The sequence below is a fragment of the Idiotropiscis lumnitzeri genome, chromosome 8 (genome assembly GCF_059441095.1).
Source record: "Idiotropiscis lumnitzeri isolate Australia: NSW breed Sydney's pygmy pipehorse chromosome 8, RoL_Ilum_1.0, whole genome shotgun sequence".
NCBI classification, from domain to species: Eukaryota; Metazoa; Chordata; class Actinopteri; order Syngnathiformes; family Syngnathidae; genus Idiotropiscis; species Idiotropiscis lumnitzeri.
Window position 1 is genome coordinate 8,235,634 of NC_142398.1, and position 11,488 is coordinate 8,247,121.

The following is an 11,488-nucleotide window of genomic DNA, read 5'->3' on the forward strand; positions in this document are numbered from 1 at the left end:
CTTTGACTGTACAAAGGGATAATCCCCCTTAATAGACTTAAAGGCACTTTAACTGATCTCCCAGCTGTCTGCGTCGCCACCGGGGAAGCCTTACGATCCAGGTCAGAATCCAGAAAAGCCATCCTAGTGCCTCACACACTCAGCCTCAAGTCTCTCAGGCATTCAAAAAAAAGCAAAAAGACGCTGGTCCTAAAATGTGGCAAAATCAGACAAATAAGCTTCTCTTGTAAAGACGGTGCATTGTTTGAGCCGCTCTAAATTCAGGAGAAAAAAGACATCAAAAGTATCGATGAATCTTCAGGCAAACTGAAGAGGATAAGTGTACTTTGATGTCATCACAAAAAAAGTTTGCTGAGGCAAAGCAACGCAGATTTGCTGCTTCCTAAGCCTGCCTTTATGACAGAAGAAAACAAAGCTAGACTGGAAATTTGGGAAAATCTGGGGACAGAATATACTAATTGCTAAAGATTTGACTAAAAATGGGAAGGAGCAAAAGATGATATTGGACTGAAAAAAGTCTGGACAAGTAGCACTGGACCACTGGTGCCAAATGATACAACACAACTTAACTAAATAGTGCATTTCACAACAACTGGAGCTGTAACAAACCGCTTTACATATAGCGTAAATGATGAAAATTATGTACGAGTCAAGGCATGAGCCACTTACTAGGATTTTAAAAAGTCAATGTTTCAATTATAATGAGTATCTCTTCTTTTTGAGGGACTCTTCTTTCTCTCGCCTTCTTGGCTGAGCAGATAGTTGAGGGGTGAGCAGTTGCAGAGAGGCGGGATGAGGAGACGAGAGCCGACACGGACGCATTTTTTCTGTCGATTAATGTGTATTGTCCTATATAAAAAATATATAAATCTATTAAAAATAAACATGGTGCCAGCAGGTACTAGTATGGCCCAAGGAAAAAGTCTGTTCTTGAAAATAGCTCAACAGTAACTTACTAAGAAGAATCAAAACTTTCTCTTTCTTTCAATTTAAAATGGCACAGGTTTTTTTAATGTACCAAATAGTGTGATTGTGTTCTGTGGGGGGAAAAAGCTGTTTATTAATTTACCCAAATATGTTTAAAAAAAAAAAAAACATTTTAGAGCTGTCATTTTAACATGTGATACAATATTTTTGCTCACGATTATCCTACTTTCAGAATATCGGCCCATACCTATTTGTGTCTTACGTGCAAAAATATCAAGACAGTGGGTGATACGCTGCTTGCTGAGCTACAAAGAACGACGACCTCGGACCAAAACTTTGAGCAAACAAATGCAGACAGATGCACTTTGATGTGGTTGTCACGAAAAAAAAAACACTTCTTCATTCAAGGCAAGCTCAGCTTTTGCAGAACTTTGGAAGGAGACAAAGCCATGCATTTAGTGTCTGTTCATAAGCCTAAAATCACTTCAGATTCCACTCCAAACATACGTAGTTGCGGGTGTAAATGGAAGCGTGACACTACTGTGGTTGACACGTGATCAGTTCAGTTGTCGAGTGGCAAAGCGCGGACGCAAAGAAAAGGATGTGATGAGCTAATCATGAAATAGTACACAATCACGCTTGATGACGCCGAATCAGAGGAATGTTGACGTGCGTGTAAGAGTGTGTTTATCGCAGGAAACGAAAGAAAAGCCCTTTAATTTCCTCCTTCCTTAATCTAACGCTGGCCACACACATCGGGGAAGGCAGTTCTTCTTCTTGCCGTTTCAAACTTCCGTCCTTTCTCCTGACATCCACGACGTAATGTTATGCGTGGCCCGCTCTCTCTTATCGGTGCACTCCCGCAAAGCAAGCTTTTAATCTTAAACAAACACAGAGGCGATAAGCGATTCCAACTACTGAAGCTTCTTAGGCTTCAGGAATGTGTCGTCCCACCTGTGAGACTCTCACTCGTTTGGCTTTTGTCCTTTTATTTATGTACACCAGTCAGAAGGGCCAAGGGTCTGTTGTCAACACACTTGGGGGCTATTTTGATCATCTGGTTGGAGGATAGGTGCTTTCAAGATTTTCCAAAAGCCATTCCGACTCACAAGTGAGCACCTTACTTCACAGTAAGTTGGTCCCATCAATCATCTGTCAATTAAAAATATAGAAGGTGCAACGATTTAAGAACTTTTTTTATTTTCTTTGCAAACTATTTTTGCTCATCAATGACTCATTTGAGGAACAACATTGTAATTCTGAGGACCTTTTTTGGGGGGGAATGAATTTTAGGGACGTAATACAAGGATTGTGCAAAACAACAATAAAAATATGACAATATAAAAAAGAGGAGTTGAAGGGCTGCAGCCATTGAATATCTTTGTATTTGAGTGTCCTACTGCAAATCCTATCTAATAATCGAGCCAAATATATTTTTACCTGAATTGCTTGGTTAATGATTAATGAGCAATTGTGAATACAAAAGAGGAAATGCAACACTGCATTTAAAAACTTGGAAGTTTACATTTTTACATTAACAGTTACCATTTCTTAAATTCCTATTGTGTATATGAGCAAACTGCTTTCTCATCTAGATTTTTCTAGGGGCAATTTCAAACTGAAATCTATATGTCAGTTAAATGCAAACATAAGACAATTTAATTATTTATTTATTTATTATTTAATTAAACAAAATATATTTTTATTTTGTCTTGTTTTAGCATGTAACATGAGGCAGTAGGTTCATGGATGTCTGTCTATGATCTTGGACCAGCTGACAAGGAATAAGACAAATATTCTTTATGCAACAGCTTTGAGAAGTTTTCAAACTAAAACGAAGACACTTCAAGAGGAAAACTATTCCCTTCATCGGACTTGACCAAAACACTCAAAATGTCACCACCTGCCACAACACATGCCGTGCCTATATGCTGAACAGAACTTATATGCCGCCTGTAAGATGTCATTATGGTTGTGGGCATGTGCCACATAAAACCTCTAATCTCGTGGCACACTGTACAATGACAATAAAGGGATTTCTGATTCTGAAAATGAGACCTCTGTTATGTTAGTAAGGTAAATTAACGTGAATCTCAGCGATTTGGGGAATCTTAATTTTACTGTGTACGTGTCTTCAGCAAACAGCTAGATCTGTGTTACAAGTTACGATTACACATTGCGGTACTTGCCTTGAGTTTGCAACTAAAAAGCTTCCACACTTTCGCCATCCTTTGGCGCTATTAAGTGAGCGCTCTCAGGTTTCCTGCATGTATGTGAAGTGAGTTGCGACCGCTCGCGGTTTTGCTTAAAAAATAAATCTAGACTCCCAAATTGAAATGCAAAGACACTTATTGCATGCCTTGGATTGTTTAGTTAAAATTGTCCAAATCCTCAAAATTTGAGCCTCTCAACAGCAAATAATCGCCGATTTCTGTAGTTCAGGAAAGAAGACTGCTTAAAACTTAATCATAATCAATTTATGCTTGCACATTTTCAGCACCGTCAAACTAAATAATGTCTTGTGTTGGATTGATTAAAGTGCTATTTTTGTTACCAAAAAGTTTCTGTTGCTGTTTCTTGGAAGGCTGGAACTGATTTATGACATCCCCATTCGTTACAAAGGGGAAAGAGATGCATGACTTGCGAGTTAGGTATGTGGTTACGCCACGAACTAAACATATGTTGAGGCACCATTATTGTAATTATCATCACACTTATTACCAAAGGAGCAGCCTTGACAAAGGAATAGAAGCAGGAACCCTTTTACATGCACCTAGAGTCACTTGCTATTGTTTTTAACAGTGCTTAACTTCTTTTTGCACTTGCATGACATTTAGGAATACAATACAACTTTATTTATATAGCACATTTCACAACAGCTGGAGCGGTAAAAATGGAGAATTCAAGTTTTCAAAGGTACCTTGATAACTCTGACCTTGTTTTGCCATATTGTGGGTCTTTTTAGGATGGGCGACAGTTTTATCAAAAGACTTCATGAGTAAGTCGGTGGCAAATGACGCCATCATGTGCCATAAACAACTCCAAAAGCGCATGTGATTAACGTCCGGGGAGAAAATATGATAAAAATCTGATAAACATGTTTCCGCAGATGCAGACAGGATCTTTGCTCAACAAGAGCCAAGACATTTAATCACTCTTTTGCTCTATATTTACAATCTTTCGGTACGTTATTGATCCTGAGAGGCGGAACATGGGGAAACAAAATTCTTCTCTCTTGAATTTCAAAGAAATAGATTAAGTTGTGATGACTAGGTCTTTAAAAGGACAAATGCAAAGATGTGTGTGCCTTCTGACCAACCCATGACAGCAATTCAAGCAACTTAATAATTGTTCAAGGAAGAAGAGGCCCTGCAAGTTGTACAATTGGGATTTTGAGTGACATTTTCAAGAAAAATAAACCTTACAAATGCACAAAAGAACTTCAGCAGCACGGCTCATTGGTAGAGTGATCGTTTCCCAACCGAGAGGTTGCAGGTTGGATCCTCTGCCACTGTGACCATGTCAAAGTATGCTTGCGCAAGATACTGAACCCACAGTAGCTCTTGATGATATGTCATCAGCAGGTAGACGTGAGGGCCGTAATAGGTAGAAAGCCTCTATACAAGTGTAAGACCATTTACCAGCAGTTAAAAGTGGCGCACTGCGGTCTGAGACCAGAGCCAGATGCTGTAGCGCACAGAGTCAACAATCGGACAGCCTAAAACGAACAATTTCAAGAAGCAACACCTGACCATTTTTTTCTGTTTTAAGCAGCGCGGCAATTGTCAAAAGTTGAAGTTTAGTGGATGGTGACACAGACCCATTAGGTGCGAGTTATACCATCCCACGTGACCATACCCAGCCAATCAAATCTGCAGTTCAGCTAGTGAACTTTGACTTGACAGTGAAGACAAGGCAACAAAATGCTAAATGAGAAAATATGGAACAAACTTTAAAATAATGTAAAATTCAATTGCCTTTATTTTAGCACAAGCCTAACCGGTAAGACCAACTCTTATGTATAATAGATCATAATGTTTTTGAAGTATTTTTTTTTGCTTGTTCGTTTAAAAAAAAAACATGGGAAGAGGACCGTGAAAAATTAATCGCATGATAAAACGCAATCACAAAAAAACGCAATTAGCAGCAAGCTTGAGAAAGTCGTGTCAAAATGTTGAAACAGAAAAGGTCTACCTTTCCTTTAATACGACAAATGATCAATTTTCACTTTTGATTTTCTTGCTCTGATTTACAAATGCAGCCCAACTTTTAATGAGCAAACGTGAAAACAAGATAACGTGTAAGTCGAGAAAACACGAAGGTATTATTAAAAACATTTATTTTATTTTTAATTGGATTCAAATCAAACGTTTGGGCATTTCACATAATTATTTAACAAAACATAGCAATCAAGAAAACGAGTTGATCCCTGTTCAGGCAACAGTCATATTTTCCAAAAATGTTCCACAAATGCTTCCATTATGTAACGCTATTATATCTTATATCTTAAGTTGTGTGTTACTTGATAATACAAAGATAAATGCCAGGTTTTGGAATTGTACTGAATTCACTTGATTTGACCGCAGTCTTGATAAAACGACATTGACTAGGCAACAGTCTACGGAACTACAATATTATGCCGGGCCTTTACTTTACAAACTGGACCACTTTTAATTTCAGTAGAACAGTCCTGATTGTCCAAGGAGCCTCGCCTTCCTGGTGGACCTCTACTGGAACTTTGCATCACGCTGCTGCTCACAGTCAAGCCAGCCGGCTATCAGGGGCTGCTGACCATGGATTTAGTATACTTTTCAGCATTGGGATTTATTCCACTGCTGATATCTGCCTTCAAAGCTCTCGGGATGCTCCCGTTGTAATGATTTGGCAAGCTTGTTGACTGTCTAGACATCACACAGGTACAAATATTAAAGCATGACGGGATCAAGGTGCAAAATGTTCCATTTTAAATCAAACTGCCCCGCGAATATGTCGACGTTTTGGGGCAGCAACACGAGCCAAGTTGAGCTTCTTCAATGGGACACTCGATCAAAGTTAATTAACGAGTTGGAGAAGTAACGAGCGAACTGGGTTCTTTAATTTGAGCCATAGGTGCATCTTTTTAGAAGCTACGCCAGTCGTGTAAACACACAGGACGCCCTCCAGGTAGCTGAACTTCGGCGAGAGAAATGCAAATAAAGGCTGAATCTTTTGAGGATAACAAGCACGATAGGCGGGCTACAGTTAGCACGTCGCTAACAAGTACATGCTAAGACGCTAGGCCCGTGAAGTGGTGGCTCGCTCCCCGGGTCGTGTGCGTGGAAAATGCCCGAGTGTGTTTACCTCATAAGCGCGAGGACGTCCAGGGACGACGGGCCTCTCCAGTAGCTCCTCCCGGCGGTGTATCCGGAGCCAGATATCCTCATGTGCTACAGGAAACAAACGCGAACCGGAGCCTCCAGTGGAATGATGCCCTCCCTATCGTGTCTTCTCTTCCCAGTGTGTAGCGCACTGGTACCGCTGGCGACCACGTTAACGGCACCGGCTAAAACTTAGCATCCGTCCGCGCGAGGGTGCTAGTGGAAAAAAAACGCCGCTAGCATTAGCCGCTTGGCTCAAAGCAGGGGGGATATGTCGCTCGTACGGTTATTCTACGTCCGTCATGGTCTGTGTTTGTGACGGAAGGGGCCGCGTCTTAGCGGAAGCAAACGGCTTGTCAAACGGGAGCAATTCGGCTTTGAATGCCGCTCTGCGCGACCGCTAGCTTTCGGATCCTCTCGCTTGACTAATGGCCGTCGCACGCATGTGACGTGGAGTTTGCTTTCAAGCAGGCGGTCTGATATGACGTACCTTTCTGACCGGATGGCTAAAAATAAGCAGGATTTTGTCCGTTTTTTGTTTTCTTGTAAATTGAATCTGTGAATAAAATTAAATACAGAAATACATTACTGTTACAATAACGCATTTTGAGGTATTAAGATTACAACTATTAACTTTACAACAGTAAAATGAAAGTGTTTTCCTTGATAATTATTAAAATAAGTCAAAATAATAAAGTGCAGTTTTTTCTTTTCCATTTACATTGACCGTTTTCATTTTATTACCATAAATAATGACATATAAATTGTTTAAAGGGCATTTGAGAATTGGGATATTAAATCACATTTCCTTTTTTAGCAGTTAAAATTACGTTTTTTGGATTGAAATGACAAACTATTGACAATAAAATAATCATTTTTTGCTATTAAAAATGATTGTGTACTTTGGCTATTAAAATAGATGTCTAACTACAAAAAGTATTTTTGCTTTTCAGTTTGCAAGTAAACTTGACCAACCGTATTTTGAGTAGTACGTCTATTTTAAGAATACTCCCGTTATTTATTTTTTTTAACACCAACTTTCTACATTTATAGTTAGACCCATTGCAGACCCTAACAACAAAAATGCAATCTCCGGTATTCTTCGGGAATGACGTCATTTAAAGAACGACGAGTTGCATTGGTGATTGTCCGATGAGCTGCTCAACGGCCATTGTTTTTGCATTATTCTGCAAAATGCCTCAGAGCTGTGTGGCGATGCATTGTTCGCTTTCTTTGTGTGGCCAAAACAAAAAAATAGGGCACCTACTCGGAACAATTTTGTTCTGATAAAGAAAGTGAATTTCAAGCCAGTGTCAACGAGTGTTCTTTGCCACAAGCACTTCGAAGATCTGTTTTCTCAACCGTTTTGCCTATGATAAAGGCTTTGGAAAAGCGTAGGCGTGATTACAAATCCATTTGGGAAAACTTGTGGCATGTAACATGTATTGTGACAGCTTTTGTGTGAGTGACGCCTGCGATGCATGTATGCAGAGTGCGCATGCGCTGAAGAATGGTAAGGAAGGAGGAAAAAGGGGCGAGAGTGAGTGACAATTGGGTGTGTGAGACCATGGAGTCAAGGGTACTGAGCGTGCGGGTGTCAAGTAAAGAGTTGAACACCAAGTGTGTATCTATACCTGAAATACCTTACCAATGACAACATAGGAAACCAACCCACTATAACATGTGGTGTCAGTACGAGCAGAATAAATGGACCTAATCTCACCATGTGTCATTTACAGTACGGCACAGCATTGGCTTTCAAACCATAACGCATTGGTCATAACGCCATTCTATATAACTTACCAGTCTTCCAGTCTCGATGAGTTTAGTTTCCACTCCACGTCCGATGTTCTGCCAGAATATCCTGCCCGTGTGAATCGTCCGACTGGCGGCTGATTTGACAGCCACACAATATTTTCAGTCTCCTGAGCATCTGGCTCTTACATGTATGGTCCAACGAACATAACATTTGGTCATGCTTTACTATCTGTATACGGTGTAATTACATTACTTGTGACACAAAAATATTTAATTTGGCATTTTCCAAACTTACTTTGCACTTGGACTTTAAAATTACATTTTGTTTCTATCCATCCATCCATCCATCAACTACCGCTTATCCGTAGTTGGATTGCGGAGGCAGATCCCCTGGTCCCTCTTGGATGACCAATCTTCTCATCTTCTCACACGAGATTCACCTTTCAGATTAGCTCCTCTTCACCACAACAGACCGATACAGAGTCCGCTTTTTGAAGTTGCACCGATCCGCCGGTCGATCTCACTTATGAACAAGACCTCAAGATACTTAAACTCCTCAACTTGGGGCAGGAACTCGTCTCCGACCCGGAGAGGGCACTCCAACCGTTTCCACCTGAGGACTATGGTCTCAGATTTGCAAGTGGACACATTTTGGTTCTATTTTTCTATGAAACACTTTTATAGTTTTTACAGTTTAAATACATTTATCTAATTTATATATCTATCTGAATTATTGTTGTATTGCACTGGAGAGGGGGGAGCTCTCTAATCTCGTTGCACACTTGAGTACAATGACAATAAAGGGATTTCTGATTCTGATTCTGACATCTTTCTCTTCCTTTTTTACTATTGAAATTATTTTCGTTGTTTCTTTTGCTAACAAAATGTGTTTATGTCCTTTACAGTCAAAATATTTTCTTTTCGTTATGAAAATAGAATTTTTTTCTGAAACTCTAGTTTTAATCTTTTTTAATCTTAATGTTATTTCTGTTTTAACTACCTAAAATATTTTTCATTATTATAACAAATGTTTTTCTTGTTTCTTTCAAAACATATGTTTTTATTTAGTCATTTGTTTTCTTTTTTAAGCAGTAAAAATCAAGCTTAACTATTTAAAAAAATACAATCACAATTAGATTATTTTTCAGTTCTCCTTGTTTTTATTTTCCACCTGGCTGCTAGAACTAACCCAATTATTTCCAGCATATTGAGCAATTGCATTAATGTCACATACAATGCATGCTGTTGCCACTGCTCGTCGTTTTCATGCCTAGTTGTGGGAATCCTCCAGGGAGCATCTGAAAGTAGGAGATATCGCCGAGGGCCGATCATGTGATCCTGAGCAGTGTGCAATCCACACTGGCATCGAGGCAAAAGGATGCTGAAAAGCAAATTAGTACCCATAAAGCGATCCGTGCAAATCCACCCTTTTTGACTAAATCATGTATATGTATATGTATACATATATGTAGAGGTAATGTTTTAAGATGCATGCAAGTTTTTAGAAGTACAGCTGTTAACAAATGTGAGGAAGAGACGACATCACGCACGACGTAGTGTTTGCGGACGTAATTGTGGTCCAGCATGTCGGGCATTAATACAGAGGAGCGATTTGATATTAGGTCAAAATACAGTATTTGACGGTAATGATGAGGCAAGGTTGTCCGTTCTCATTTCATGGAGACGTCACGCAATTGGCGTGCGTAAAAACAGTGGCAGAATTATGTCCAGGTTATGCTTCAGGTTTCAAGTTAAAGCAAATTAAAGTAAAAAATATAAAGTCAATACTTTTACTTGCATATTCATATATATTCATACATATTCATATATATACATATATATATATATATTTTTTTTTTAAAATATATCTAAACAAATATGTATTTATATTTTTATTTTGCATATTTTTACACATATTTATTTATATTACAACCTACATGTTTTTTTCCTCAGATACATCCTTACTGAGAAGCAAAGTGGTGCAGTTGTTATTGATGAGAGGCCAAAGAAACGTTCCACATGACTCACTCGCTCACATTCTACTGGTCTGTGCCACATCCTGTCAAATAATTTGCCATCAGATCACGTAGAATCAATTAGTAGAGCAACTTCCCTCACTAAATATGTTTGACATGGAAATTTGCAAGTTCTGTAGAAAATGTAGTCATGGAAACCTTTGGATAAAATTCAAATGGATTCAAATGTTCCTGATGATGGTAGCGGAAACCGGCCTCTAGAACAAAGCTCATGTTTCTCGTCTAAGATTACGAGCACGCGAGCACTAGCTGATCAGTATCAAAAACTTAAGTTCAGCGAAGCGGGTCTCCATTTGTCATCTGATTTAGTCAAAGATAGTCAACTAAGCAAAAAGCAATGAATTCATCTTTAAAATCTAACTATCTACAAAAACGGCTATCCTAAAAAATTAAGATTAACGACAATAAATTTGCAAGAAAAAATAGATTAACCCCAAATAGAATTGTATTTGAAAATACTGGTAGTCACAATATGTCCGAATATGGGAATAAATCAGTTTATTTTGTTGTTGTTCATCTTGGTTTTTTTATTTTTTTTTTTACAAACCAAAAGAAATCATATCATGGTGAAAAACATTCAAAAAACATTTTCCATGTAAAACGGTGGGTAATGGAGAAAAAAAATTATGGAAAAGGCGAACCCCCCCAAAATTAAGTAATATTTAAAAAAAAAATCTATATTTAATTTGCGAATTGATTGATGAAATCAAAAGCTTTACCTTTCAACTCAGTTACTCCATCTTCACCACGACGGACCAATGTAGTCTATATCTCGGCATCAATCTCCAGCTCCACTCTTCACTCCTTGCTAAAATATGTTCAAAGCTTTTTTTTTCATCAATCGATGCTGCTGCGGCGATGAGCTGTTTGACAATTAAAAAGACTCTAATTTTGATGGTCTAAACGTAGGAAAACTCATGAAACTTTGCACACATATCAGGCCTGACAAAAAAAAAAAAAAAACGAGGTTGAGCTTGCAAAAAAATGGCTCCGTAGCGACCACTACAAATTTTTAACGAAGCAACCCTGTAAGTCATCTACTGTAAGTCTATAAAAACTGGGAAGCGTATGTAACAGCCCTAAAACCTACAAAAAACGTTTTTCGGAGCATATCATAAACCTAACAGAAGTGCGTCATTTTTCAAAATTAATTTCAAATTTGTCTCCATTTTGGCATTTCATAGAAGTCATATTTTAACAAACTTTCAAATTGGGTGTTTCATCTGCAAAGTTGTTCAAGGCTCTGACACTGCTGAGGCTGCACCGATCTTCCTGTCCGTAAAAAATTGTTAGAAAATCAGTGAAAAAGTGTAGCCTGACTGAAACCAAATCTGGTTTACTGACAGTAATGCGGTCCAAACTCGTACAGGGATGATGCACAAGTCATCATTATAAAGGAAAAAAGTTGAA

At 38.6% G+C, this 11,488-nt stretch overlaps 1 protein-coding gene across 1 annotated transcript in view; it reads right to left on the reverse strand.

The window, feature by feature from the left end:
* Nucleotides 1–6,734, reverse strand: part of fbxw7 (F-box and WD repeat domain containing 7) — a 92,509-nt gene extending 85,775 nt beyond the window's left edge. The window contains exon 1 of the mRNA XM_088302713.1: nt 6,268–6,734. The gene's annotated coding sequence lies outside the window, so the exon portion shown is untranslated. The remainder of the gene's footprint in view (nt 1–6,267) is intronic.
* Nucleotides 6,735–11,488: the final 4,754 nt, after the last annotated feature.